This window comes from Gossypium arboreum, chromosome 4 (assembly GCF_025698485.1).
Source record: "Gossypium arboreum isolate Shixiya-1 chromosome 4, ASM2569848v2, whole genome shotgun sequence".
In the NCBI taxonomy this organism is placed as follows: Eukaryota; Viridiplantae; Streptophyta; class Magnoliopsida; order Malvales; family Malvaceae; genus Gossypium; species Gossypium arboreum.
Window position 1 is genome coordinate 70,038,809 of NC_069073.1, and position 27,020 is coordinate 70,065,828.

A 27,020-nucleotide genomic window follows, 5' to 3' on the forward strand; every position below is an offset into this window, starting at 1 on the left:
CCTTCCTTAAACTTATATTGAGCCTAAATTAATGTATAACATTTAACGAGTTAAGACATTGTTAAATTAGCCTTAGAACACCCAATAAGGGTTCAACCAAATCAATGTTACAACAACTAACTTTCAGATCCAAATCGATTAGACTACTTACACTGATTCCATGCAGAACGTGAGCATGGACAACAAACGACTTCACTAATGGACTGGGACATTTAAATCAACACCTAACACAATAAAATACTAGAAAACCAATAGCTAAACACAAACAAATAACCCCAATTTACCTAACCAACACATTCCTTAACAATAGAATCGATACTACCCAATAACCTACAAACAACCATACTTATACTTCTCAATTTGTCATATCTGAGTTGCCGAACGATAAAAATCAAATTTTCCTAAACCATACACGATTAAAACATGAATAGGGAGTAGAATAATATATCTAAATTTTAACATCCTGCCTGACGAAACCCTAGTATTTGGGGGTTTTTTTAGAAGTAAGAATTTTAAAATAAGTTCTGAATAAGTAAACTGATGGATTCATTTAAGAAACAAAAGTTCATGAGTACACCCTTAGGCGAAATCCTGAAAGTTTGAAATATGGTCCATAGGAATAAGGCTTAAAAGAATACTTTTAAGTGCACAATGTTAGGATTGAATTAAGTAATAAGTTACTTTTTGAGTATGCCAATGACGCTCTGGCCTAGCAGATTCTGAAGGAATGAAGCCTATGGTTAACCTTTGAGAAAACTAAGTATGATAAATCGAGAATAGTGTTAAGGGTATAGGTATATGAATAATACATCTGTTTATTAAGAAGTATAACAAGCTAAGTAATGTTCGCCCAAAATGGGGTCATTCTAGGGTTGAGAGTAAGCGAGTCAAGAGTGTTTTGTTCATACGGCCTTCTGTAATATGAATGATTAAGGAACCATAGAGAGGAATATTTGACTAAGTGGTAGTAGTAACCCAAATGCATTCTTGGCGTATAGAATGGGTGGACTCTAATTTGGAAATAAGTAGACAAGGATTCCTAGTCAAATTGGGATGATAAGTGAACTGAAAAGGATGGTTATGAGGTATGAGGTATGAGGCCACGCTAGAAGGCATAATACCTCTAGTGACCAAAGTGGTCATACCAGTATATTTGTAAGAAAAACTACTTGGGAATTAACCAAACGTGAATCAGAATAGTTAAAGGCTAAAGAAGTATCAGGTAAGCCTCTTAGACATGGTAGATTTTGGTAAGCCACTCAGTTTGGACGTGACTTTTACCAAGTTCCCATGAAAACTTGAGTTAAGTTAGAAAGAAACTCAAGTTAAGTTAAGGGGGTTGTCTCCCTTATTAAAATTAAGGGCTTTGAGCAGATGAAGGCTACCTCCCAAAAAGACAAGTCTGAAACTTTGGTTTTCTGCTATTAAGCTACCTCTCAAAAAATGAATTTGAAACGTCAATTTCTACTAGTGATTTCCCTCTCAACAAGGTACATTTGATGACTATATCTACTAAAGAAGTGCAGATCTGTAAGTATACATGAAGAAGTAAGGTTTTTTGATATGTTTGTGTTAAAGTAAATGGGAAAGATTACTCAAAAGAACTCTAACAAATTGTACCTATTTAGCAAGGAGAAGAGGCCTTAGCATCCGGTTGAATGAAGGATCTAAAGTTCAAGTGGTTGATTCTAGGAAGAAAAGGGCTAGATCTGAAGTTTAAGTTGTCTTTAAGGTTATAAGGTGAGTCTCTAAGCTGATTCTTACATGTATTTTGTAGTATAGATATTTCTGTGGTAATTGACTAAAGTATGAAACCGGAACTAGAAAAACATGACTCTAAGACTCTAAAATAGAAAGGAACAGTATGTGTGCATATACGTTTGAAAGCATGAACAAGTCTGTTGTGAAAATGTCTATCATGAATAAGTCATTGCATGAAGTTTAAGGGGAATGTGTTACATGTCTATAAGCACGAGTTTATCTATCATGAAGAAGTATGAAAAGAATAAGTTTATCAAGTATGAGTCTACATGAAGAGGCTGTATCTATTCCAGAGTCACCTAAAGGCGTCCATTAGGACTAAAAATATGAATATCTAAAAGGAAAACACTAGGACATTTTGAAGACTATATAGTGTAAGACTCTGGTTGGACCATGCCATCATATGGAATATGTAAAAGACAGTTGGGTGAGTACCAGCAATGTGGGGAAAAGCTCACAATAGTATGTATAAGTGAATCCCTATCATCAAAAACATGAATTGTTGTATAAGTCAGCCTTTGTAGCTATTTCTATTATAAGGAAGCCTTTATGGTGATCATTGTTAAAAGGAAGCCTTTATGGCGATCTCTATTAAATGGAAGCCTTTGTGGCAATCTCTATTAAATGGAAGCCTTGGTGACAATCTATGTTAAAAGGAAGCCTTTGTGCCCATCTCTATAAAAAAGGATGCTTTTGTGGCTATCTCAGTTAAATGGATGTCTTTGTGGCTATCTCTATTAAAAGGATGCCCTTATGGTGATTCTCTGACAGGAAAACCTCTGTTGCTACTTTTGGAAAGGAACACCCTCGTGGTGGAATTTGAAGAATGGAATTCATGGTGACCATCTGAAGGCAACGCCTTCAGGCGGACACTAAATGAATGGTGAACTTCGTATAGTTATAAGTGATGGATAGAAAGGCTAGTGTGCGCTAGAGTACGTGGCAAGTAAAGATACAAGTTAAGAGGAATAATAGAAAGTGTACTAAAGTAATAATTATATAACAATTTATTAGATAAGTATTGGGCGTAGTCTAGCTCGCACAAAGACAATAATAAGGGTAGTGAGTATGAAATAAGTTAAGTCTGATAATAAGGTAAGTGAAGATGTTAAGGATGATTTAATGTAAGATTTAAGAAATGATATAGAAGGTAAAAAGATGTTAAGTAAAATACGCACAAGAGAAGGAAAATGGTTCTGAAGAAAGAAAGATGGTAGCTTCAATATAGTATTCTCCAAAGAAGAAGGAAATATCAAGAAATACACTAAGGGTGTGCTAAACAACATATGTAACATATAAGGTATTCTAAGGTTCAGCTCACTAAGTTCTTATGAACTTACTAAAGTTGTTTATGTTTTCAGGTATATAAAGGAATAAGTGTCAAGAGACAATGTCAAGGTTACTGATACGTGATATTCGTGACAGGTTTTAAATATTTATAATGAATCGTTATTGAAACTAACTATTATCATGATGAAGGCAAGTGTACCTATCAAATAGTAGTATAGCTTTAGCAAGACCGGATTATCGAACCCAAAGGAACTAAAAGTACTAGTATCAACTTTCTTTTTATTATCTAGGCTAAAAAAAATAAAAGGGTTTTGTTTATCTAACTAATTAATTAAGCTAAGAAATCACAGAAAAGAAATTTGGGGAAAATACTTTTTGGAAAACTCGATTGATTGAGACAATACCTAAGGAAAAATCCACCTAGACTTCATTTGTTATTTGACTCTGAATCGGACGATTTATTCATTCAACTTGTTCCATAGAGATCCCTAAGTTATATTATTATCTCTCTCGAGACTAACATTGTCTAACCCTAGATTGAATAATTGAAACCTCTTTCTAATTAATGCCCTAGGGTTGCATTAACTCGATATATGGATCTCCTTATTAGGTTTCACCCTAATCCGACAAAATCTTGTCATCCTATCTCTAGGTGCGCAACCAACTCCGCTTAATTATGACAAATTTATCCGCTTAATTATGACCAATTTACTCTTAGACAGGGTCTATTCCTCCTCTGAATAAGAGCTTAACTTGAATCAATATCCTGGATTATCAAAACAAGAATTAAGAACACATAATTAAGAACAAATCAAATATTTATCATACAATTCAGATAATAATAACAAGATCCGTCTTAGGTTTCATTCCCTTTAGGTATTTAGGGGTTTTAGTTCATACTAATGAAAGAACACATATCAAAAGAATAAAAATAACAAAACATAAGAAAACCCAAAACTCCTGAGGGAATCTGAAGGGAGATCGTCAGTTATGATGGTGAATCCAGCTTCGGAGATGGATCAATCGGCTTTCCTTGAGCAATTCCTTTCTTCCTCCTGTGCATCCCCCATTTTCCTCCTCCTTTAAGGTGTATTTATAGGCTTTGGAATTCCTAAGAGCCCTCAAAAGTGGCCTTTTCCGAATAGGACTCTGCTTGGGCTCGACAGGGACACTTCCGTGTGCGATTACTTTAGGCCATGGTCAAGCTTGTTAAATAGGCACGAGTGTGTGGTCTACCCGTGTGAGTCGTGCTTCGATTCTTCCAAATTGACACGGCCTTGTGGTCTGCCCGTGTGAGAAAGTCCAGGCCATGTTGATTTCGTACGTTAGCCCATTTTCCCCATTTTTGGCCCGTTTCTCATTTCTTTCACTCTCCTATGCTCACCTAAGTATAAAATATGAAGTTAAGGCATTAGGAGCATCAAATTCACCAAATCTAAGGAAAAATTATCCATAAAATGTGCTAAGCATGGGATAGAAATATGTATAAATTACGGTTTATCAAATACCCCCACACTTAAGCATTTGCTTGTCCTCAAGCAAAATCCTCAACTCATAATCAAAATAAATTCTTCTCAACTTATAATTCTTATCAGTAATATCTCAATCTAATCCATAAGTAATCAAACATTGAAAATTTGACTAAAAGAACATTAAAGTTTCAAACATTCCAAGTTGGGCATTTTATCATGAAAACATAGGTGTCTCCCCTCATCTAAGTAATTACCTTTGATTCAAAATATCACAGAGTTTCACATCCTCACTAAAGATTCACTCAAATCACTCGAGGTGTTGAAGTACAATAAATAAAGCACTCAATAGTCAATAATGAAAAGTCATTACCATAGGCTTGCATGAAAATCAAATCTCCACCACTATAAATTGAGATGAAAAATCAATCAAAAGGTCTTTAGAGGTTTGTAACGTGGCTTTGGTTAGAGGGTGTGGTCACAAGCTGAAAGAAAGGGTTAGAATCGAGATTGAATTGAAAAATTGCCTAACAAGAAAAATGACTAGTCATCAATTGCGTACAACAGAGCTTTGTCTCAGAATATGGAATTTAACTTCTTTAGCTCAGAAGATCACTACTACTAATATGTATACATGTTTTTTTTTAAAAAACAAGAAAAATTACAAAATAGAATACAACATAGCTAAGCAACTATTCCAACTCAAATCTCGACAAAAATAGGGATCAAATTAATTTAGGGGATTTCAACAATAATGAGTTATGGGTTAATATTGAGGGTAAATCAATGAATGGATTGTTAGGCTCAAGGGGGTTCAGTAAGGGTTAATTGTGAAGGTAGGCTTTTATAGAGTGAGTGGGTTAAACCTAAGTGCTTTTATCATTTTGACATATCAAATCAAATGGTGTGGTCTTGATATGCATAATCAAGCAAGTTCTAGAATAACAATTCAATATTGACGCACTCATAATGAAAGTGAGCATGAAGGAAATAATAGATGCTCTAAAGGCTCAAGATCTCACAAAAATTATGGCTTTTTGATGTTTAAACTTGTGAATTCCAACTCAAAATAACACCTAAACTTAGGGAAATAACCTAAAAGTTTTTAATTATTCAAAAATCAACTTATCATGCTTGATTCCCTAATGTCTTAAAGTTTAAACAATCAATGCATAAATGTCTATGTTTTAATTCAAGATATATCAATAAGCATTATAGACTAATCAGAATTTATTCTAATAATCATATGAGAAGATCGCATGAGAATAAAACAAAATTCAGGATTTTTCTGATATAAAAGTCCCCCCACACTTAAGATGTACATTGCCCTCAATGTACAAAAGTAGATATATTGAAAAAGATAGATTTATAATCATAAGATAGGGAGAGAAGTTAAACTTCCTGAATGATGAATGAATTCCTTGAACTGGAGTTTTGGAGAATAATTGGCGTGAGAGTGGAGGAAGATACTTCGGTGGTGGTAGAGTTTCATTAGTCCATAACTCCTGCGCCAAAAGAATATTATATCTGGTGGTAGCTATGGTCGTGGTCAAGAAGGACATGGCTGTAACACCCCTTACCTGTATCCGTCGCCGGAACAGGGTATGAGGTATTACTGAATCATAGTACATACCATTAAATAAAACCAAGACAAAAATATGGCATACAATTAGATCATGAATCCTTATAACATATGCCTTTAATAATATTAGCCAATTTCAAAGGCTTTGTACAAAATAATCGGTCAAATACTATACTTAATATTTTAAAACCTAGACAATTATGACACGTAACAAAATAGCTAAGTCTACTATACATGCCATAATTCAAAATGTTTAGTTCAAATACCCAAAAATATTGATAGTGCAGGCAGATCTTCAACGATCCTTGACTCCTGTACAAGCTGGACGACACTATAAAACAAAAGAAAGAAAAGAAGGTAAGCTTATAGCTTAGTAAGCAAGTATGTAAATAATGAATAAAGAATCTAATATGTTTACACAATAACTCAAGTGTATCTACTTTTAATTTCATCATTTACTCCACTTTGGTCAAGCTGTCTCTACTGCATCATACTCACTAAATAAATCATAACTCGAGTTAAAAAACTCAAAATTCAAATCCGTAAAATTTTCCTGAAACTAGACTCATATTAATTCTTACTAATTTTTTTCTAGAATTTTTGGTCCAGCCAATTAGTACAGTTTATTAGTTAAAATTTCCCCTATTATACAGCTCGACTAATCTGACCTCTGTTCACTACGAATTGAATTTCTCCCAGTACACAATTCAAATAGCCATGAAATTTATTTCTTTTAAAACTATACTCAATAAGGAATCTAGACATATAAACTATATTTCTTAATTAGTTTTTTACAATGTTTAATGATTTTTCAAAGTTAGAACAGGGGATCACATAGTCATTCTAAGCAAGTCACACACAAATATAAATATCTCAAAATATAGAATTCCTTTACTTTCTTTGTTTGTTTTACATGAAAATAGACTCATTAAATTTTAAATTCATATCTCATTTAGCCTCTAATTATATTTCTACTATTTTTGGTGATTTTTCAAATTCACGTCACTGCAACTAGTCAAAGCAGTATTATTGCTAATTCATTCACACTTTCTTTGTATTAACCTCATTTAGGCTACATATCACAATTCACTTTCACCACATTTCATACATCACAAGTGTAGGTTCATGATTACAATGTCACTATAAAATCATCCCGTTGAACAATTCGGACCAATCCTTAATATTTGGTGGTTTCAGTACACAGCTCCACCATCATATTTCATATAATTCGACTTTCTTGTACACATGGTGAACACTTAGTACCACCCATGTGACTAGCTAATTTATCTTATAGCTCTCTTGTCTACATGGTGTCCTTCACTTGGAATCACACATGCGACCTAGCTACATTTATCCTCTCCCGTAGCTCTCTTGTCTACATGGGATACATCCCGTATCACACATGTGACCTAGCTACTACATAGTATTTCGTAGCTCTCTTGTACTCATGATGTGCACTCAGCACCATACATGTGACCTAGCTACATTTCATCTATATTATTCAATCTTTCCAAAAGTTCAACCCGAATTTCTCTCACTATTACTTATTTCCATTCTTCCAATAGTCGATTTATGATTCAAAATCAACTAAAGTATATAAAATAGGCTGAAATACAAAAATGTAAACGAATTTAATGTATTATTTACATACAAACTTACCTCGGTGCAAAATATGGAAATTTTGCAATTTAGTCCAAAAACTTTTCCTTCCCCCGTTCGAGGTCAATTCCACGCCTTTCTTGATTATTGAGCTTGAAAGCTTGGAAAAACCCTAGCTATGGTGTCTGTGAGAGTTTCGGCCAACTTAATGAAGATGATACCAAATTTTGGCATTGTTTTCCCATTTTATTATTTTATTTACCAAATGACTAAATTACCCTTCATTAAAAACTATGATGTTTTATCTTCCTTTAGGTATTTTTGTCCAAACTAGTACAATGGTCTAATTACTATACAAGGACCTCCACTTTAAAAACCCATTACTCACAAGTACTTAGTACCTTTGTGAACTAGAACAGACATGTTACAACTTTTGCAATTTAGTCCTAAATATCAAATTGGACCCTCTATCGATAAAATTTCTAAACAAAATTTTCACAATCATGAAATCATGCCATAGACCTTAAAATGAAAATAAAACTATTATTTGTATCTCGAATTTGTGGCTTTGAAACCACTATTCCATTTTGGCCCTAAATCGGGCTGTTACAACTCTCCCCTCCTTTAGGGATTTTCGTCCCTGAAAATCTTACCGGTAAAGAGGTTTGGGTACTGTTTTCTCATGGCTTCCTCTAGTTCCCACATAGCTTCTTCTACTCCATGTCTTGTCCATAACACTTTCACTAAAGCTATGCTTTTCTTTCTCAACTGTTTCACTTCTCGAGCCAAAATCTTAATCGGTTCTTCATCATAGGTCAAGTAAGATCGAATCTCAATTTCTGTTGGAGAAATTATATGTGAAGGATCAGAACGATAACGTCGCAACATTGATACATGAAACACATTATGAATTCTTTCTAACTCTGCCGGTAAAGCCAACCGATATGCCACTGGTCCAATCCTTTCAATAATCTCGTACGGCCCAATAAAACGCGGACTTAACTTGCCTTTTCGGCCAAATCTCAGAATCTTTTTCCATGGTGACACCTTCAAGAACACTTTATCGCCCACCTGAAATTCAATCTCTTTTCTTTTTAAATCTGCATATGACTTTTGTTGATCTGAAGCAGCTTTCAAGCAATCACGAATTACTTTTACTTTCTCTTCGGTTTCTTTAACTAGATCAACTCCGTGAATCTGCTTCTCACTAAGTTCAGTCCAATATAAAGGAGCCCGACACTTGCGACCATACAAGGCTTCGTATGGTGCCATCTGTATACTCAACTGAAAACTGTTATTGTAGGCAAATTCAACCAAAGGTAGATATTTCTCCCAACTGCCTTCAAATTCCAAAACACAGAATCTAAGCATATCTTCAAGTACTTGGATTACTCTTTCTGACTGACCATCTATTTGTGGATGAAACGCGGTACTAAAGTTAAATTTTGTGCCCAAAGCTTTTTGTAACTATTTCCAGAATCTCGAGGTAAACCTCGGATCTCTATATGGTATTATAGACATAGGTACCCCGTGCAACCTCACAATTTCAACAATATATAATTCAACTAATTTATCAAGTAAGTAATCGGTACGTACCGGTATAAAGTGAGCCGACTTTGTTAACCTATCAACCACTACCCAGACAGCATCCTTCTTTCTAGGAGTTAGAGGCAAACCAGTTACAAAATCCATGGTAATCCTATCCCATTTCCACTCAGGAACCATTACCGGTTGGAGTAATCCTGAAGGCACTTGATGCTCAGCTTTTACTTATTGACAGATCAAACACTTGGTTACAAATTCAGAAATGTCCCTTTTCATGCCTGGCCACCAATATAATTTCTTTAAATCATTATACATTTTTGTGCTACCAGGGTGAACTGACAAACAACCACTATGCGCCTCATGTAATATTTTCTGAATCAATTCATCATTTTTCGGTACACATATCCTGTTTCGAAACATCAAATAGTCATCTGGTCCAACTCGAAAATCTGAGTCGTAACCTGATTCGCACTGAGTTCTCTTGGTTCGCAACTCACTATCGTTCTTTTGAGCATCACAAATCAACTGGAGAAATAACGGTTTAGCCCTCATCTCTACTGAGATTGACCCATCATCAGACAATGCTAACCCCGTATTCATGGCTCTCAGAGTAAAAAGAGATTTCTGCTCAAGGCGTCAGCAACTACATTTTCTTTTCCCGGATGATAATCAATCAGTAGCTCATAATCCTTCAATAATTTAAGCCATCTCTACTGTCGCAGATTCAAATCCTTTTGATTCATCAAATACTTCAAACTTTTGTGATCAGTAAAAATTCGGCATTTTTCACCATACAAATAATGTCGCCAGATCTTCAAGGCAAAGACAATAGCGGCCAATTCCAAATCATGTGTAGGATAGTTCTTCTCATGCGACTTTAACTGTCTCGAGGCATAAGCTACCACTTTACCTTCTTGCATCAGTACACATCCAAGGCCTGTCAATGATGCATCACTATAAATTACGAACTCCTTCCCTAGCTCGGGCTGTACTAAAATTGGTGCTTCAGTCAATCGTGCTTTTAGCTTTTCAAAACTTCGCTGACATTTATCAGCCAATTGAAACTTAACATTCTTTTGCAGCAACTTAGTCATAGGGGAGGCAATCATCGAAAATCCCTTGCCAAATCATCTATAATACCCGGCTAAGCCTAAAAAGCTTCTAACCTCGGATACATTCTTTGGCAGTTTCCAATCAACGATCGCGGAAATTTTGCTCGGATCCACCCGAATACCATCACCTGAGACTATATGCCCCAAGAATCCGACTTCACGAAGCCAAAACTCACTTTTACTAAACTTAGCAAATAGTTTCTTTTCCCTCAAGATCTGCAATATGGTTCTCAAGTGTCAGGCATGCTCAGACTCGTCCCGAGAATAAATTAGAATGTCATCTATGAACACTACTACAAACTTATCCAAATATGGCCGAAATATTCGATTCATCAAGTCCATAAATATAGCTAGAGCATTTGTTAAGCCAAAAGGCATCACAAGAAACTCATAATGTCCATACCTTGTCCTAAAGGCGCTTTTACATCCGCTCCTTAACTCTCAACCGGTAGTAACCGGACCTCAAATCGATCTTTGAAAACACTATTGCCCCTTTAACTGATCGAATAAATCATCAATCCTCGGTAACGGGTACTTGTTCTTTATAGTCACCTTATTGAGCTGACGGTAATCAATGCAAAGTCTCATCGAGCCATCCTTCTTCTTTACAAACAATACAGGAGCACCCCAGGGAGAGAAACTCGGTCTCACAAATCCTTTGTCTGTTAACTCTTGCAACTGAGCCTTCAATTCTTTTAATAGCCGGAGCCATTCTATATGGAGTAATCGAGATCAGTGCAGTCCCCGGCAACAAATCAATGGCAAATTCTATCTCTCTTTCTAGAGGCAACCCTGGCAATTCCTCTGGGAATACATCTGGAAATTCACAGACTATCGGCACTGATTCAAGCTTCAATTCAGACATCTCAGTATTCATTATATAGGCAAGATAAGCTTCACACCCTTTCCTCATGTATTTCTGAGCAGACATGCACGAAATCACCATAGGCAATTTATTTGATTCATCTGTTTCAACCCACAGAATTTCACCATTTTCACCTTTCAACTCTAGTGTTTTCTGTTTACAATTTACCTTGGCATCATACAATGTTAACCCGTCCATTCCCAAGATAACGTCAAACTCATCAAATGGTAACAGCATCAGATTAGCCGGAAAACAATGACCTTGAATCATTAATGGGCAATTCTTACAAACCTTATCAACTAGCACATAATTGCCTAAAGGGTTCGGCACTTCAATCGTAAATTCGGTAAACTCAACAGGCAACTTTTTATTAGATACTAAATTCATACAAACATAGGAATGAGTAGACCTGGGATCAATCAATGCAATAACAATAGCATCATAGAGAGAAAATGTACCAGTAATCACATCGGGAGATGATGTATCCTCTCAGGCACGTATGGCATAAGCTCTAGCAGGCGCTCTAGCTTCTGATCTCGCTGCTGAGTCTTTCATTATAGTTTTACTACTAGCTCCACCTCCAGTATTTCTCGGTGGTCTACCTCTGCTAGCAGTAGTACTCTGTCTAGCAGTCTAAAAATTTTCTTCTTTAACTTTCTCCAGACAGTCTCTGATAAAATGCTCGCGAGAACCACACCTGAAACAAGCTCTCTCATTTCCCTAACACTCACCAAAATGTTGCTTGCCACATTGCTGACATTCGGGCTTTCTAGGCTGCACATTACCCACACTTGCCACTGAAGTAGCTTGAGCTTTAGACCCCGAATATGCCTTACCACGATCTCTGTGTGAGTCCTCAGCTGAGACTGTCATTCGAGGGTTTATCTCTTTGGACCTCTTTGATTGAGATTGAAATGACTTGCTTATCAGCCTCTTTCTGGCATCTCGAGCCTCAATAGCGGCTTTTCTTCTTTCTTTGTTCAATTCTTCGGCTTTAAGAGCTCAATCGACCAATACTACAAATTCTTTCAGCTCCAAAATTCCCACAAGCACTTTAATGTCCTCATTTAGCCCATCCTCAAATCTCTTGCACATAATAGCTTCGGTGGACACACATTCCTGGGCATACTTGCTGAGTCTTACAAATTCACGTTCATATTCTGCCACAGACATCTTGCCCTGCTTCAATTTAAGGAACTCCTTCCGTTTTTGATCAATAAATCGTTGACTTATGTATTTCTTTCTGAATTCTTCCTGGAAGAAATCCCAAGTAACCTTTTCTTTTGGCACCACTGCTACCAAATTCTTCCACCAATGGTAGGTCAATCTCTCAAAATGATACAAGACACTTTAAGCACTCCTCGGTGTACATGAAAGCTCATCAAATACACGGATAGAATTTTCAAGCCAGAACTCTGCCTTCTCGGGATCATCATCGATCTTTGCTTTAAAGTCTTCGGCCCCTTGTTTTCGAAACTTGTCAACCGGAGGCTTGTTTATTCTTAACAAATCTATGCCTTGAGTAGCTACAGGAACCATTTGAGGTATGGGAGGGGGTGGAGGAGGTTGAGCATTTGGGTTTGCTCGAATAAACTCAGTATACCAATTGTTCATCATTTAGAGAAAGGCATCCCGAGCCTCATCTCCCTGTCTCAATGTCTCAGGTCTACTTTCTACAAGCGGTCCCTTGTGCAGAGTCATGCGCATTACTAGCAAAGATCATCACCACATTTACGTCAGGGATCCATTACTATATTAAAACAAAACACAGTTTAGAATAATCAGGAGTCACCACACTATCACAGTATATTTATGGCATGTATAGCTAGACTTTTACACAAACTTTATTAGTCCGAGAACTGACTAAACCATAGCTCTAATACCACTAAATGTAACACCCCTTACTTGTATCCGTTGCCGAAACAGGGTACGAGGTATTACCGAATCATAGTACATACCATTAAATAAAACCAAGACAAAAATATGGCATACAATTAGATCATGAATCATTATAACATATGCCTTTAATAATATTAGCCAATTTCAAAGGATTCGTACAAAATAATCGGTCAAATACTATACTTAATATTTTAAAACCTAGACAATTATGACACGTAAAAAAATAACTAAGTCTACTATACATGCCATAATTCAAAATGTTTAGTTCAAATACCCAAAAATATTGATAGTGCAGGCAGATCTTCAACAATCCTTGACTCCTGTGCAAGCTGGACGACACTATAAGCCAAAAGAGAGAAAAGAAGGTAAGCTTATAGCTTAGTAAGTAAGTATGTAAATAATGAATAAAGAATCTAATATGTTTACACAATAACTCAAGTGTATCTACTTTTAATTTCATCATTTACTCCGCTTTGGTCAAGCTGTCTCGACTGCATCATACTCACTAAATAAATCATAACTCGAGTTAAAAAACTCAAAATTCAAATCCGTAAAATTTTCCTGAAACTAGACTCATATTAATTCTTACTAATTTTTTTCTAGAATTTTTGGTCCAGCCAATTAGTACAGTTTATTAGTTAAAATTTCCCCTGTTATACAGCTCAACTGATCTGACCTCTGTTCACTACGAATTGAATTTCTCCCAGTACACAATTCAAATAGCCATGAAATTTATTTCTTTTAAAACTATACTCAATAAGGAATCTAGACATATAAACTATATTTCTTAATTAGTTTTTTACAATGTTTAATGATTTTTCAAAGTTAGAACAGGGGATCACATAGTCATTCTGAGCAAGTCACACACAAATATAAATATCTCAAAATATAGAATTCCTTTACTTTCTTTGTTTGTTTTACATGAAAATAGACTCATTAAATTTTAAATTCATATCTCATTTAGCCTCTAATTATATTCCTACTATTTTTGGTGATTTTTCAAATTCACGTCACTGCAACTATTCAAAGCAGTATTATTGCTAATTCACTCTTTCACACTTTCTTTGTATTGACCTCATTTAGCCTACATATCATAATTAACTTTCACCACATTTCATACATCACAAGTGTAGGTTCATGATTACAATGTCACTATAAAATCATCCCGTTGAACAATTCGGATCAATCCTTAATATTTGGTGGTTTCAGCACACAGCTCCACCATCATATTTCACATAATTCGGCTCTCTTGTACACATGGTGAACACTTAGTACCACTCATGTGACCTAGCCAATTTATCTCGTAGCTCTCTTGTCTACATGGTGTCCTTCATTTGGAATCACACATGCGACCTAGCTACATTTATCCTCTCCCGTAGCTCTCTTGTCTACATGGGATACATCCCGTATCACACATGTGACCTAGCTACTACATAGTATTTCGTAGCTCTCTTGTACTCATGATGTGCACTCAGCACCATACATGTGACCTAGCTACATTTCATCTATATTATTCAATCTTTCCGAAAGTTCAACCGGGATTTCTCTCACTATTACTTGTTTCCATTCTTCCAATAGTCAATTTATGATTCAAAATCAACTAAAGTATATAAAATAGGTTGAAATACAAAAATGTAAATGAATTCAATGTATTATTTACATACAAACTTACCTCGGTGCAAAATATGGAAATTTTGCAATTTAGTCCAAAACCTTTTCCTTCCCCCGTTCGAGGTCGATTCCACGTCTTTCTTGATTATTGAGCTTGAAAGCTTGGAAAAACCCTAGCTATGGTGCCTATGAGAGTTTCGGCCAACTTAATGAAGATGATACCAAATTTTGGCTTTGTTTTCCAATTCTATTATTTTATTTACCAAATGACTAAATTACCCTTCATTAAAAACTATGATGTTTTATCTTCCTTTAGGTATTTTTGTCCAAACTAGTATAATGGTCTAATTACTATACAAGGACCTCCACTTTAAAAACCCATTACTCACAAGTACTTAGTACCTTTTTGAACTAGAACACACATTTTACAACTTTTGCAATTTAGTCCTAAATATCAAATTGGACCCTTTATCGATAAAATTTCTAAACAAAATTTTCACACAGTCATGAAATCATGCCATAGACCTTAAAATGAAAATAAAACTATTATTTCTATGTCAGATTTGTGGTTTCGAAACCACTATTCCATTTTGGCCCTAAATCGGGCTATTACAATGGTAGTCGTGGAGAACCTTTCCCGATGGAGTTTTTAGTTCCTATGTGATGATGAGCTTGAGGAGCTCTTTATAACTGTGACAAAATCAGGAACTTTTTAGGAAGTATAAGGAAGCATAATTACTCGTAATGGAATGACCGAAGTTGATAATTGTAAAATAAAAATTATAAAATCTAATAGAAATAAGCTTAAAGAAAAATAAAAAGTAGTCTTAAAATAGAATAAAATAAAACATAAAATAATAAATAAAAGTTTTTAAACATTTTCATCGCTAGGTGGTTCGCGAGGTGGGGGTGGCGATGAGATGTGGAAGTGCTGACAAATCTGCTGTAAAGTAGCATCAATGTTATCGAAGCGCTGAAAACACTGTTGCTCGAATCGGATAAGACGCTCAGGGATGTCAGCGTATGAAGCCGCCGCATGAACTGGACGAGAAGGAGGTGGTGGCTGAGATGGTGGATCTTTGTGACGTGGAGGGACATCATCGGTAATGTCCTCAGGGTCTCCCTCATTGGCTGATTAGATGAGGCGATACTGAGGAAGGTGGGTTCCTCGCTGCTTTTTGATCATCCTCATACTAAGCATGCTCGAGATGCATTGTGGGGATATCTGGCCAATAAGAGTTTGGGAGGATGATTGGGCTGATGTGTTGAGGAGCTCAAAGTGCCATGCCAGTCGAGTCAAGTAGGGGCCAATAGAGATGACCCCTCTCCGATGCTGCTCCGTCTGGTGGCGAATGGCGAGGGCAATAAAGTAGGCGAGGTCGAGTACATGCCCGTTCGCCATGCTCCATAGAAGTAGGCGTCGTGAGTGTTGACGACACCAGTGCTCTCTCAACGTCCTATCAAAGTGTGTGCCAAGATGGTGTGTAGGTACCTCAAGGAGGGAGAGAGAGCTGATGCCTTAGGGTGGCTCAGGTCGTAGGTGGTTGAACCGGGGACCAAAGCGTACCAACACTTTGACGGAAAGTAATGGATGTGGTGACGGAGAGTGTCGAGGTCGTTCTCATCCATGAAGTCCTCTGTGTACAGGCCCAAAGCTATACCAAACTCGGGCACACTTAACTGGCGGACTAAACCGCCGAGACAGAACTAGACTGTTCCAGAATCATCAAAGTTGGTCATGACATCTTGAGCATGGAATGTCGAGCAAAGTTCAAGTGTGAGCTCAAGGTACGTCGGCTTGATGATCGCAAAGATGAGGTCCCATGGATCGGTTGTCAGGAGTGCTCATACATCGTCAGCCAACTAGACTTGTTCAAGCGTTGTCCAGTCAATGCAGCGGCCCACACCTAAAGGTTGGGCCCGTAGGATTTGGAATAGTTCCTCCTGATTGTCAGGTGGAAATTGGAGGTATCGATGGCGAATTTCCACGGTAAGGCCCGAGGAAGACGCCCCTTCCGCTTTGAAGCTTGACATCGTATACCTGCAAGAAGAACAAATAATATAACATAACTCAAGAAGTAATCATGAATATAGTTAAACTAACCAGTCCAACCAACAATACTCAGCAGTTTAATCTAAATAATAGAAGTTTATATAACAATTGATATAATAAAAGCATGATTATTTTCAACATAAAATGACTGAACTAGACTCTAATGGGAACACACGAAAATAATGAATGTATCAGAAAGCATTGACTAAAATGGAAAAGAATAAACGTATAAGCATGACTATAGTGAGAACTATGAATATAAATAAAAAATAGCCAAATAAAGCCATAAGAATCATAAAATTAGTAAAAAGTGATGAAGAAAATAGATAGAAAAGAGTAAACAAACGCTAAAAGGATGAGAATGGGTGTCGAAAATGGAGTTGGAGGCGGTGCACGGGCATGGCAGGGAGGCCGTGTGGACTTGCAGCGGCTAGGGTTAAGGATTTTGGGTGAAGAAGATGATAAATAGTGAAGAGTATTTATAGATTTTGGGACACACGACCAGGGGACACGTCCGTGTTCCCCAATTTTTACCCGTGAGATTCGCGAATTTGAATTTGGGCACATCTGACATTTGGCCCACGCCCGTGTTCCTTGGGCATTTGGGTGCACACGGCCGTGTCGCACGGCCGTGTCTATCTTCGTTCGCTTCTCCCACGTTCATCTATGTAGGCCTACGCCTGTGTTAATCTGACAGGTTTGACCACAGGTTTTAGACATAGGCGTGGCGAAGGCCCGTGCTATTTTCTCAAGTGCAACCACGATTCTACGACACAGCGTGTCGCACGCCCGTGTTGTTTTGGCAGATTCACCCATGGTCCTAATGCACGGTCGTGTCGACTTATCGCATCTCGTATTGGGGAATATTTCGCCCTGTTTTCACACTGTCTAAGGCACGCCCATGTGTCTGGCTGTGTGTGCTTTAGAAAGCCTGCGTTCCATGAGTCGGTTAGTATGTTAAATGTTAAAACTAAAATTTAAAGAAATTAATATTGTTAGTGCTCGGGTTGCCTCCCGAGAAGCGCTTATTTATAGTCTAAGCTCGACTTACCTTTCTGGTGAATGGTGATGGTGGTTTGATGAGTTTATAGTCCTCATTCCTACTATGAATCCCATCAAAATAAGGTTTTAGGTAGGTATTGTTTACCTTAAAGGTGCCAAATTTGGGATGAATTACCTCGACTGTACCAAATAGGAAAATACTAAGTACTGTAAGAGGAATTTCTTCATTTGGTTTGGCAGTGTCAATGTGAGGATCCGCGGCATCTAATGAAACTTTATCTCCAGCCTTAAGTTGATTTGGTGAGGTATTGAGCTCGTTCTTGTGTAGTTTTGGTTTATCGTATTTTCTCAGTTTAAATGTCAGCCATTCATCTAACTCCTCGATTTGTAACCTTCGTTCTTCATGGGTAATTGAACATGGCTCATGTGTGTCCTTCGAACTTATTTCCTGCAAAATAGGTTGTACTGTATGATCAGTCTTAGTAGCACAATTTGTACAATTACCTTTAATTTTTGATGTGTTGTTCGGGTTGCGAGCTTGAAGGTTGATTGTTTCGTCTCCTACACGAAGTGTGAGTTCACCTGTGCCAACGCCAATAATTGTTCTAGCAGTTGCTAAAAAGGGCCTTCCCAAAATTAAAGGAACATTACTGTCCTCTTCTATGTCTAAAACAACAAAATCAACCGGGAATATAATTTTTTCAATTTTAACGAGTACGTCTTCAATAATACCCCTAGGAATCTGACAGTTTTATCTGCTAATTGAATGTTCATCCTAGTTTGTTTGGGTTTCCCTAGACCTAGTTGCTTAAACAATTTGTAAGGCATAACATTGATACTAGCCCTTAGATCAGCCAACGCATTATTCACATCTAAACTACCAATTAAACAAGGAATCATAAAACTCCCTGGATCTTTTAGTTTGTTGGGTAGCTTATTCTGAAGAATGGCTGAGCAAACCGCGTTCAGCTCCATATGCGACCTTTCATCTAACTTTCATTTATTTGCTAGAAGCTCCTTTAAAAATTTGACTGTGTTTGGCATCTGCGAAAGTGCTTCAATAAACGGTAAGTTAATATGTAGTATCTTTAAAAGTTTAAGGAATTTACCAAATTGTTCATCTGAGCGGTCTTTCCTTGTCACATTGGGGTATGGCACACGAGGTTTATATTCTAGACTTACCGATTTTTGTTCGTTTTAGCCTACCTCATTCTTACCTTCGCTTACCACCAGTTCTGGCCTTGGTTTTGCCACTAACCCTTCCTCATCTTGAATGGCAATTGCATTGAGTTGCTCCCTTAGGTTAGATTCAGTGTTGCTTGGTAGGCTACCTTGTGGTCATTCAGAAATCAACTTGGGGAGCTGTCCAATCTGAGTTTCTAGCCCCTGGATTGATGGTTGTTAATTTTTGAGTGCCGTCTCGGTATTCTAAAAACGAGTCTCTGACACCAAGATGAATTTTGTTAGCATCTTCTCAAGGTTTGGCTTTTTCTCCTGCTGGTATGGTGGTTGCTGAAAGCCTGGAGGGGGTGGTGGTTTCTGATTTCCTTGGCCTTCCCATGAAAATTTGGGTAATTCCTTCAACCTGCATTATAAGTATTGCTATAAGGATTGTTTTGAGATCGAGGATTATTACCCATGTAATTTAACTGCTCGTTCTCTATGTTGTGGCCATAAGGTGGGTATTCTGAACTGTTTGATCCACCTCCACTTGCTTCGCACTGCATTACTGGGTGAACCTGTGAAGAACTAAGAAAACCATCAATTTTCTTATTCAAGAGTTCTACCTGATTAGAGAGCATGGTGACTGAATCGATGTTATAAACACCGACTGTTTTCGTTGGCTTTGTCCTCATGACTTGCCACTAATAGTTATTCAGTGACACCTCCTCTACAAACTCATAAGCATCTTTAGGTGTTTTATTATTGATGGTTCTGCCAGCAGCTGCGACAACCATTTGTCGAGTCGAAGGATTTAGGCCATTATGAAAGGTTTGAACCTGTATCCAGAGTGGTAACCCATGGTGAGGGCATCTTCGCAAAAGGTCTTTGTATCTCTCCCATGCATCGTAGAGTGTCTCTAAATCCATCTGCACAAAAGAAGAGATATCATTACGTAATTTAGCCGTTTTAGCCGACGAAAAATATTTTAGTAAAAACTTTTTGGTCATTTATTCCCAAGTAGTGATTGACCCCCGTGGTAACGAATTCAACCACTGTTTAGCGTCATCAGAAACACCATTAGTTTTAAATGTATCACATAGTTCCAAAAAGTTTGCCAAGTGAGAGTTGGGATCTTCGTCTTGCAAACCATCAAACTGAACAAATTATTGTATCATTTGAATTGTGTTAGGTTTCAGTTCAAAAGTATTTGCAGCTATAGCAGGTCTAACTATGCTCGATTCAGTACCTATTAAAGAAGGTTTAGCATAATCATACATAGTGCGCGAAGTAGGATACTGATTTACTGGATTAATAGCAATCGCAAGAGGTATCAGGTTTTCCTGATTTTCAGCCATCTCCTTGGTTGAGGTTTGAATATTGTCTTCTTGTTCGTTCTCTGTGTATCTTAAGCTTCGCCTGTAACAGTCCAATTTTGAGCCTAGTCGGAATAGTAGTTTCGAGACCACAAATCTGAGTCCGAAAAATATTTTAAAATTATTTTCTGTGCCTGTAATATGCGAATTTACATCTGTGAAAATTTCTGTGATTTAATTTGTCTGTTTCTGTGCTTCATTATGAAAAAGGATTAAATCGTGTAAAGTGTAAAATTTGAGTGCTAGATGTTAAAGCACCTATTTGGCTTGGCTTTTAAAGTAAGGGTCCTTGCATGTAAAATATACTATTGATATAATAGGTGGACAATGTTGGACATGTGTTAGGTGAATGGATAATTTTATAACAAAGGGCAAAATGGGAAAAATGATTATTAAAGTTATAATAATAAAATGAAAACATGAAAGTGGCCATATTATCACCTTGTTCAGCCAAAAATTAAAAGAAAGAAGAAGCCATTGAAGCTTCAAAGTATTCGACCATTGCATGAGTGAATAGGTTAGTCCATTTTGCTTAGTTTTTGATAATTTCTATGTTTCTGTGATCGTTGTTTCGTGTTCTTCAAAGCCATGTCTGAATTTCTATTTCTGTTAAAGATTTCATGAAATGCCATTGTTGATATCATGAGTTTTGTTATGTTTTTGAATGAATTATGAAGGCTTGGTAGACGGTTCATAAGTTTTGTCTTTGAGTTTTTGATGAACCTAAGCTATTTGGGTTAAATTTTGAAAACGAGGTTTTGAAGGACTAAATTATGAATAGAGCATGTTGTGTGGGCTTATATAGAAGCCATGAAAATTCGGCTAGCCTTTGTTGCAAAGAAATTTTGTATATTGGTGATTTTGTAAAGAATGGACAAATTGTCAAAGTGTGAAAATGTAAGGGCTAAAATGCAAAGTGCCCTAAATATGTGTATATGGATTAAATTGAATGAAATGAATGATTGAATGGTTGAATTTGTATTGTATTAGATCAAGAACAAAGAAAATCGGACTTAGATCCAAGAAAGTCTAAAATAGTCGAATAGTCGACTCGTTCCGTACAAAATCCGCCTGAGGTAAGTCAAATTACAATTACGTGTTAATTTGAATAAATTCTGCACATATAAACTGTAATCTGTATTGGATGGCCTTGAGTTCCTGATGATAATCTTCGGAGTAAAGTATGATAATATGATAATATTTGAAAAGCTTTGTATGTTTCTAAGCAAAATTGACATCTGCATGAGACATCGTGTAAGACCGTGTCTGGGACACAAGCTTCGATTGAGATTTACGTATAAGACCATGCCTGGGACATCGGTATCGTATCTAATTTCGTGTAAGACCCTGTTTGGGACAGAGGCATCGATATTGTACTACATGTGAGACCACATCCTGGACGTTGGCATTGTACTTGTTTATTAGCATATGTATCGTTTCTGACCCGTTTGATGATAGCGTACGAAATCTGAGATTGAGTATATGAAATGTATAACCTATGCAGGTACGTTTGTATCGTACTAAATTTTTGAATATGAAAAACTCTGTCTCTGTGAAATATGTATGGAAATGAAGTATGACATATATGCAAACTGTAACACCCCGTACCCGAGACCGTTGCCGGAGTCGAACACGAGGTGCTAACAGACTTATTTCATTGTAAAACACAGTTCATTTAAAATTTCCAGACAAGCTGGCTAACTGTGTCACTGTCACCTTAAAAATCATATCTCGAGTTCCAAAACTGAAAATGTAACACCCCGAACCCGAGACCATCGTCGGTGTCGGACACGAGGGGTTAACAAGCCAAGTTCACATGTTTTGCCCACCAATTTGACATTTCCAGTCAGGCTGGAAAACTGCATCACCGTCGCCTTAAAAATCATATCTTGAGTTTCAAAACTCAGAAACTGGTTTTGTAAATTTTCCCTGAATTTATACTCATATATCCATCCATGGATTTATTTCTAGAATTTTTGGTCTGGCCAATTGGTACAGTTTATTAGTTAAAGTCACCCATGTTACAGGGATCGACTGCTCTGACCTTCTTGCGTTACAACTTGAATATCTCACTGTACAGGACTTTAATTCTGGTGCAGTTTGTTTCTAATGAAACTAGACTCAAAATGGAATCTGTACATATAAGGCATGACTCCTAATTCTTTCTGGATAATTTATAGAAAATTTTTAAAGTTGCGACAGGGCACCCAGAAACCGTTCTGGCCCTGTCTCACAATAGCCTTAATATCTCTTAACATGTAACTCCTATGACCATTTCGTTTCTTCCATATGAAAATAGACTCATAAAGGTTCATTTACATGGCTTATTCACTATTTAATACCATTCCTACAAATTTTGGTGATTTTTCACATTCACGTCACTGCAGCTGGCAGCATCTGTTTTTAAGGTAGGTCTTACCTATTTGGTAGTCTCCATGAACCAACTAGTCTTGCCATACATAGGTTCATATATGATCATTTTAACCATGCCAATGGCTGATCATGTGACCAACATTCCCATTTCCAATCCTTAGCCACATCATGACACCAAATATATACATACAAACCACAAATAGTCTAAGTTCATGCTTCCTTTTTCGAGCCATTTTCGCATGGCCGTACATATATACATCACAACATATTTAACCAACAAGGGGTAGTCCTATACATGCCATTTCAAGTTCAGCCAAAAATTTATACCAAAATGGAGGCTTGATAGTGTGGATGACTTCGACTTCAACGATCCCAAATCCGATTGCTATCGAACGAAATCTAGAAAACTGAGAGCCAAAGCAACGGGGTAAGCATTTTTATGCTTAGTAAGTCTCAAGGAATATAATCAACTCTAATTACAGGAATACATTCACATAGCCAAATGCATCATTTCATTAATACACATTCTTACTTCACACTTCATCATTATATAATTTCACAAAGTATCAATCAATTCAATAACTGAAATTCATTAGTCGATTGAGCGAATGTTGCTCAAACATGTCGACTTTCCAATGCACATATAAACGTACCTCATTCTTTGGGCTTTTCGAGTGTACTCATTGAATTTATTACAGCAACCAACACTCACCTCCAGCCCAAGATTCTTCGAATATAACCGGATATAACCATGTGCACAAATGCCTTGGTCTTAGCCGGATAGAATGTCTCGCACGAATGCCTTGGTCTTAGCCGGATGTAGCCACTAGCACAATTGCCTTGGTCTTAACTCGGATATAATTTCCAGCATAATTGTCTTGAGTTTAGCCGGATATCATTCAATTTCCATGAACACATACGTCAATTATCATTGGACATACATATTTCATTTTCGTTACTAAGGCTCAAACGCAAATATATTCACAAGCATATTCGCCTTCGGGACTTAGCCCGGGTAGAATTCAAATACTCATACACACATAATCAATAATCAATGCACATCCATACTTCATTTCACATAATTCAAGTAGGATCACTTCTTGAGGACTTACCTCGGATGTTGTCGAACGGCTTTTACGGCTATTCGATCACTTTTTTCCTTCCCCTTGTCCAATTGTGGCCCTCTAAGCTCTTGAGCTAATTCAAACAAATTCAATTTATTAAAACCTCATTGTGCTAGCTTATGGCCGAATATGACAAGGAGTTTAAATGGTCATATGGCCACCCTTTAGCTTGAATACACAATGGTCATGCACATTTTATTCTACATCAAGCAATTCAATACAATTTATTCGAGCATCAAGGAAATGCTAAGGCCTTCAATAGGCTACCCAAGGCGAATATTCATGTCCATGTTGAGGCCAATTATGCACTTAATACCTCACAAAACAGCATGCATTTTACTAGTTAATGCTTTGCATATTGTTGCTCAAAACTTATAATATAGCATCGAGCACTCATATGTGTGCTAGGTCAAGTGCTTGCAATTTCACATTCATTCTTCAACATCTTCTTCTTTAAACAAACATATTCATCACTTAGTTCATAACCAAGCATCATGTGCAAACATATATATACATATATGAGCATGGCGAATTTCAAGGTGTCCATAGCCATCCAAAACACAAATTTTAACTAACATGCAAGAAGCATGAACCATGCTTATGAATGCATCATGGCGAATATGAAAATCATGCTCCTTTTCAACTTCAATCATGATTAAACAAAAGAAAACTCAAAATCTTACTCAAGAGTAGACAATCCATCATTGCATGCATCATCATCAAGCTTTACACTTAGCATGCAATGGCTTTATCACCATAACAACTTTGGCCAAATACCATTTCCATGGCATAACAAGGATTTGAGCCATGGCTAACATGCACATCAAGTTAGCAACCAAAACATGCATGAAACTCCTAACACAACCTCATACATACCTAAATCTTGATGCAAACTTAGCCAAATCTCCTTCTAGATCTCTTCCAACCCAAGCATGAAGCAAAAATCCTCTTTCTTCCTCCTTATGGTTTTCGGCCAAAAAGATGAGAAAGGATGAACACAACAAATTTTTTCTTCCTTCTTTCTCAACTCACTGCAAGGGGGATTACCACACTCACACACATTTTTTTCATTCTTTTCTTACCCATGCTTATTTGTTTATTATTTCTCCTAATGCCCAACAAAACATGTTTCATGACATGTTTAGCCCATATCTCTTTGTCATGGCCGGCCATCACTTGTACAAAGGGAATTTGACATGCAAGTCCATTATTTTGCATGCATGCTTTAATTAGTCATCACACATTTCCCCATCATACTTTCAAAGTTCACTACTAGGTCCTTTCTAGTGAAATTCACCTTTATAACACTAAATCAATCATCAAAAAATGTCATACATGAATACACACATATTATAGGCATCGAAATAAATTTTAAATTATTTTTATGCCTCGGTTTTGTGGTCCCGAGACCACCTTCCGACTAGGGTCAATTTTGGGCTGTCACAGAAAAACAAGTTCTGTAAATTTTTCCTGAAACTAGACTCATATGTCCATCTAAAATTTTTTTTCTAGAATTTTTGGCTGGGCCAATTAGTACATTTTATTAGTTAAAGTCTCCCCTGTTTCAGGGTTCGACTGCTCTGACCTTCATGCATTACTACTTATATATTTCCCTGTACAGGGCTTCAATACTTATTCCGTTTGTTTATAACGAAACTAGACTCAAAAAGGAATCTATACATATATGTCGTGACCTCTAATTATCTCTGGTTAATTTATAGTGAATTTCCAAAGTCATATCAGGGGATCCAGAAATCACTCTAGCCCTGTTCCACAAAAACTTAAATATCCCTTAAAATACAACTCATATGATCATTTCGTTTCTTCCGTATGAAAGTAGATTCATCAAGGTTCGATTAAATAATTTATTCACTATTTAATTCCATTCCTACTATTTTTACTGATTTTTCAAATTTACGCCATCTTCTTGTCAAGATTCGCCTTTAAGGTAGACTTTACCTATTTCATAGTTTCCATGATTCAACTAGCCCTTTAGCATATATAGCACAAATTATGATCATGATTAACCATTCCAATGGCCAATAATTGCCAAGCATATCCACACCTCTCAATAACCATATACATACAAAATGATTATAACACTATGCTTAAAATATATAAGCCATTTTCGCATGGCTATCCAAATATATACAACACCAAAGTACTTGACTAATAACACAAGGGCGTCCTATACATGCCATTTTCGAGTTCAACCAAAAGTGTACCAAAAGGGCTTTGATAGTGTGGACGACTTGACTTGACAATCCCGAGTTTGATAGTGATTTAACCAAAATCTATAAAACAGAGAATCAAAGAAACGGAATAAGCATTTAATGCTTAGTAAGTTTTGAGCAATGAAATTATGCACAACTGAAGTATAGCATTCATACGACTAAACGAATAATTTCATATACACATATTCTCACAATCATACCTACTTCACATTTCCAACCCGTATATTCATACATAAGAAATCAACTTGACTAAAAGCCGGAAGCTTGTTAATCGATTGATCAAATTCTATTTAGAAGGAATCAATTATCTCAATGCACATACGAAACATACCTTATCGTTGGGATTTTTCGAGCGTATTAATTGAAATTATTACAGCAAGATCGCTCATTCCCAAACCCAATTATCTTCGGGATTTAGCCGGATATAACCACTCGCACAAGGCCGTCGGGTCTTAGCCCGGATATGGTCACTAGCACAAATGCCTTCGGGACTTAGCCCGGATATAGTAACTCGCACAAATGCCTTCGGGACTTATCCCGGAATTAGTAACTCGCACAAATGCCTTCGGGACTTAGCCCGGAATTAGTAACTCGCACAAATGCCTTCGGGACTTAACCCGGAATTAATCACTAGCACAAATGTCTTCGGGACTTAACCCCGTTAGCATCCGAATATTCATGCACATATCAGTAAATCATGACACATCTTTATTTCATTTTCATAACTAGAATTCAAACACAAATCAATTATTAAGCATTCCCATTTTCGGCTCAATAGCCACATACTGAACAAAGATGATTCAGGTTTGCTTCATGACATGATTTCTATGCACATATGGCTACTCATCATACGTATAGACTAATTAACTCAACATATAATTCAAGTAGAATCATTATATCACCGTATATTTGTTATGATTATACGTCATAACTTAATCAAATCGTAAACTAAGTTTCATTACTC

The 27,020-nt window shown here is 36.8% G+C and overlaps 1 non-coding gene across 1 annotated transcript; it reads left to right on the forward strand.

The window, feature by feature from the left end:
• The first annotated feature begins 19,804 nt into the window (after nucleotides 1-19,804).
• LOC128292471 (small nucleolar RNA R71) lies at nucleotides 19,805-19,911 on the forward strand. Its single transcript, XR_008282456.1, has one exon. It is a non-coding gene; the product is annotated as a small nucleolar RNA R71 (small nucleolar RNA).
• The last annotated feature ends 7,109 nt before the right edge of the window (nucleotides 19,912-27,020 follow it).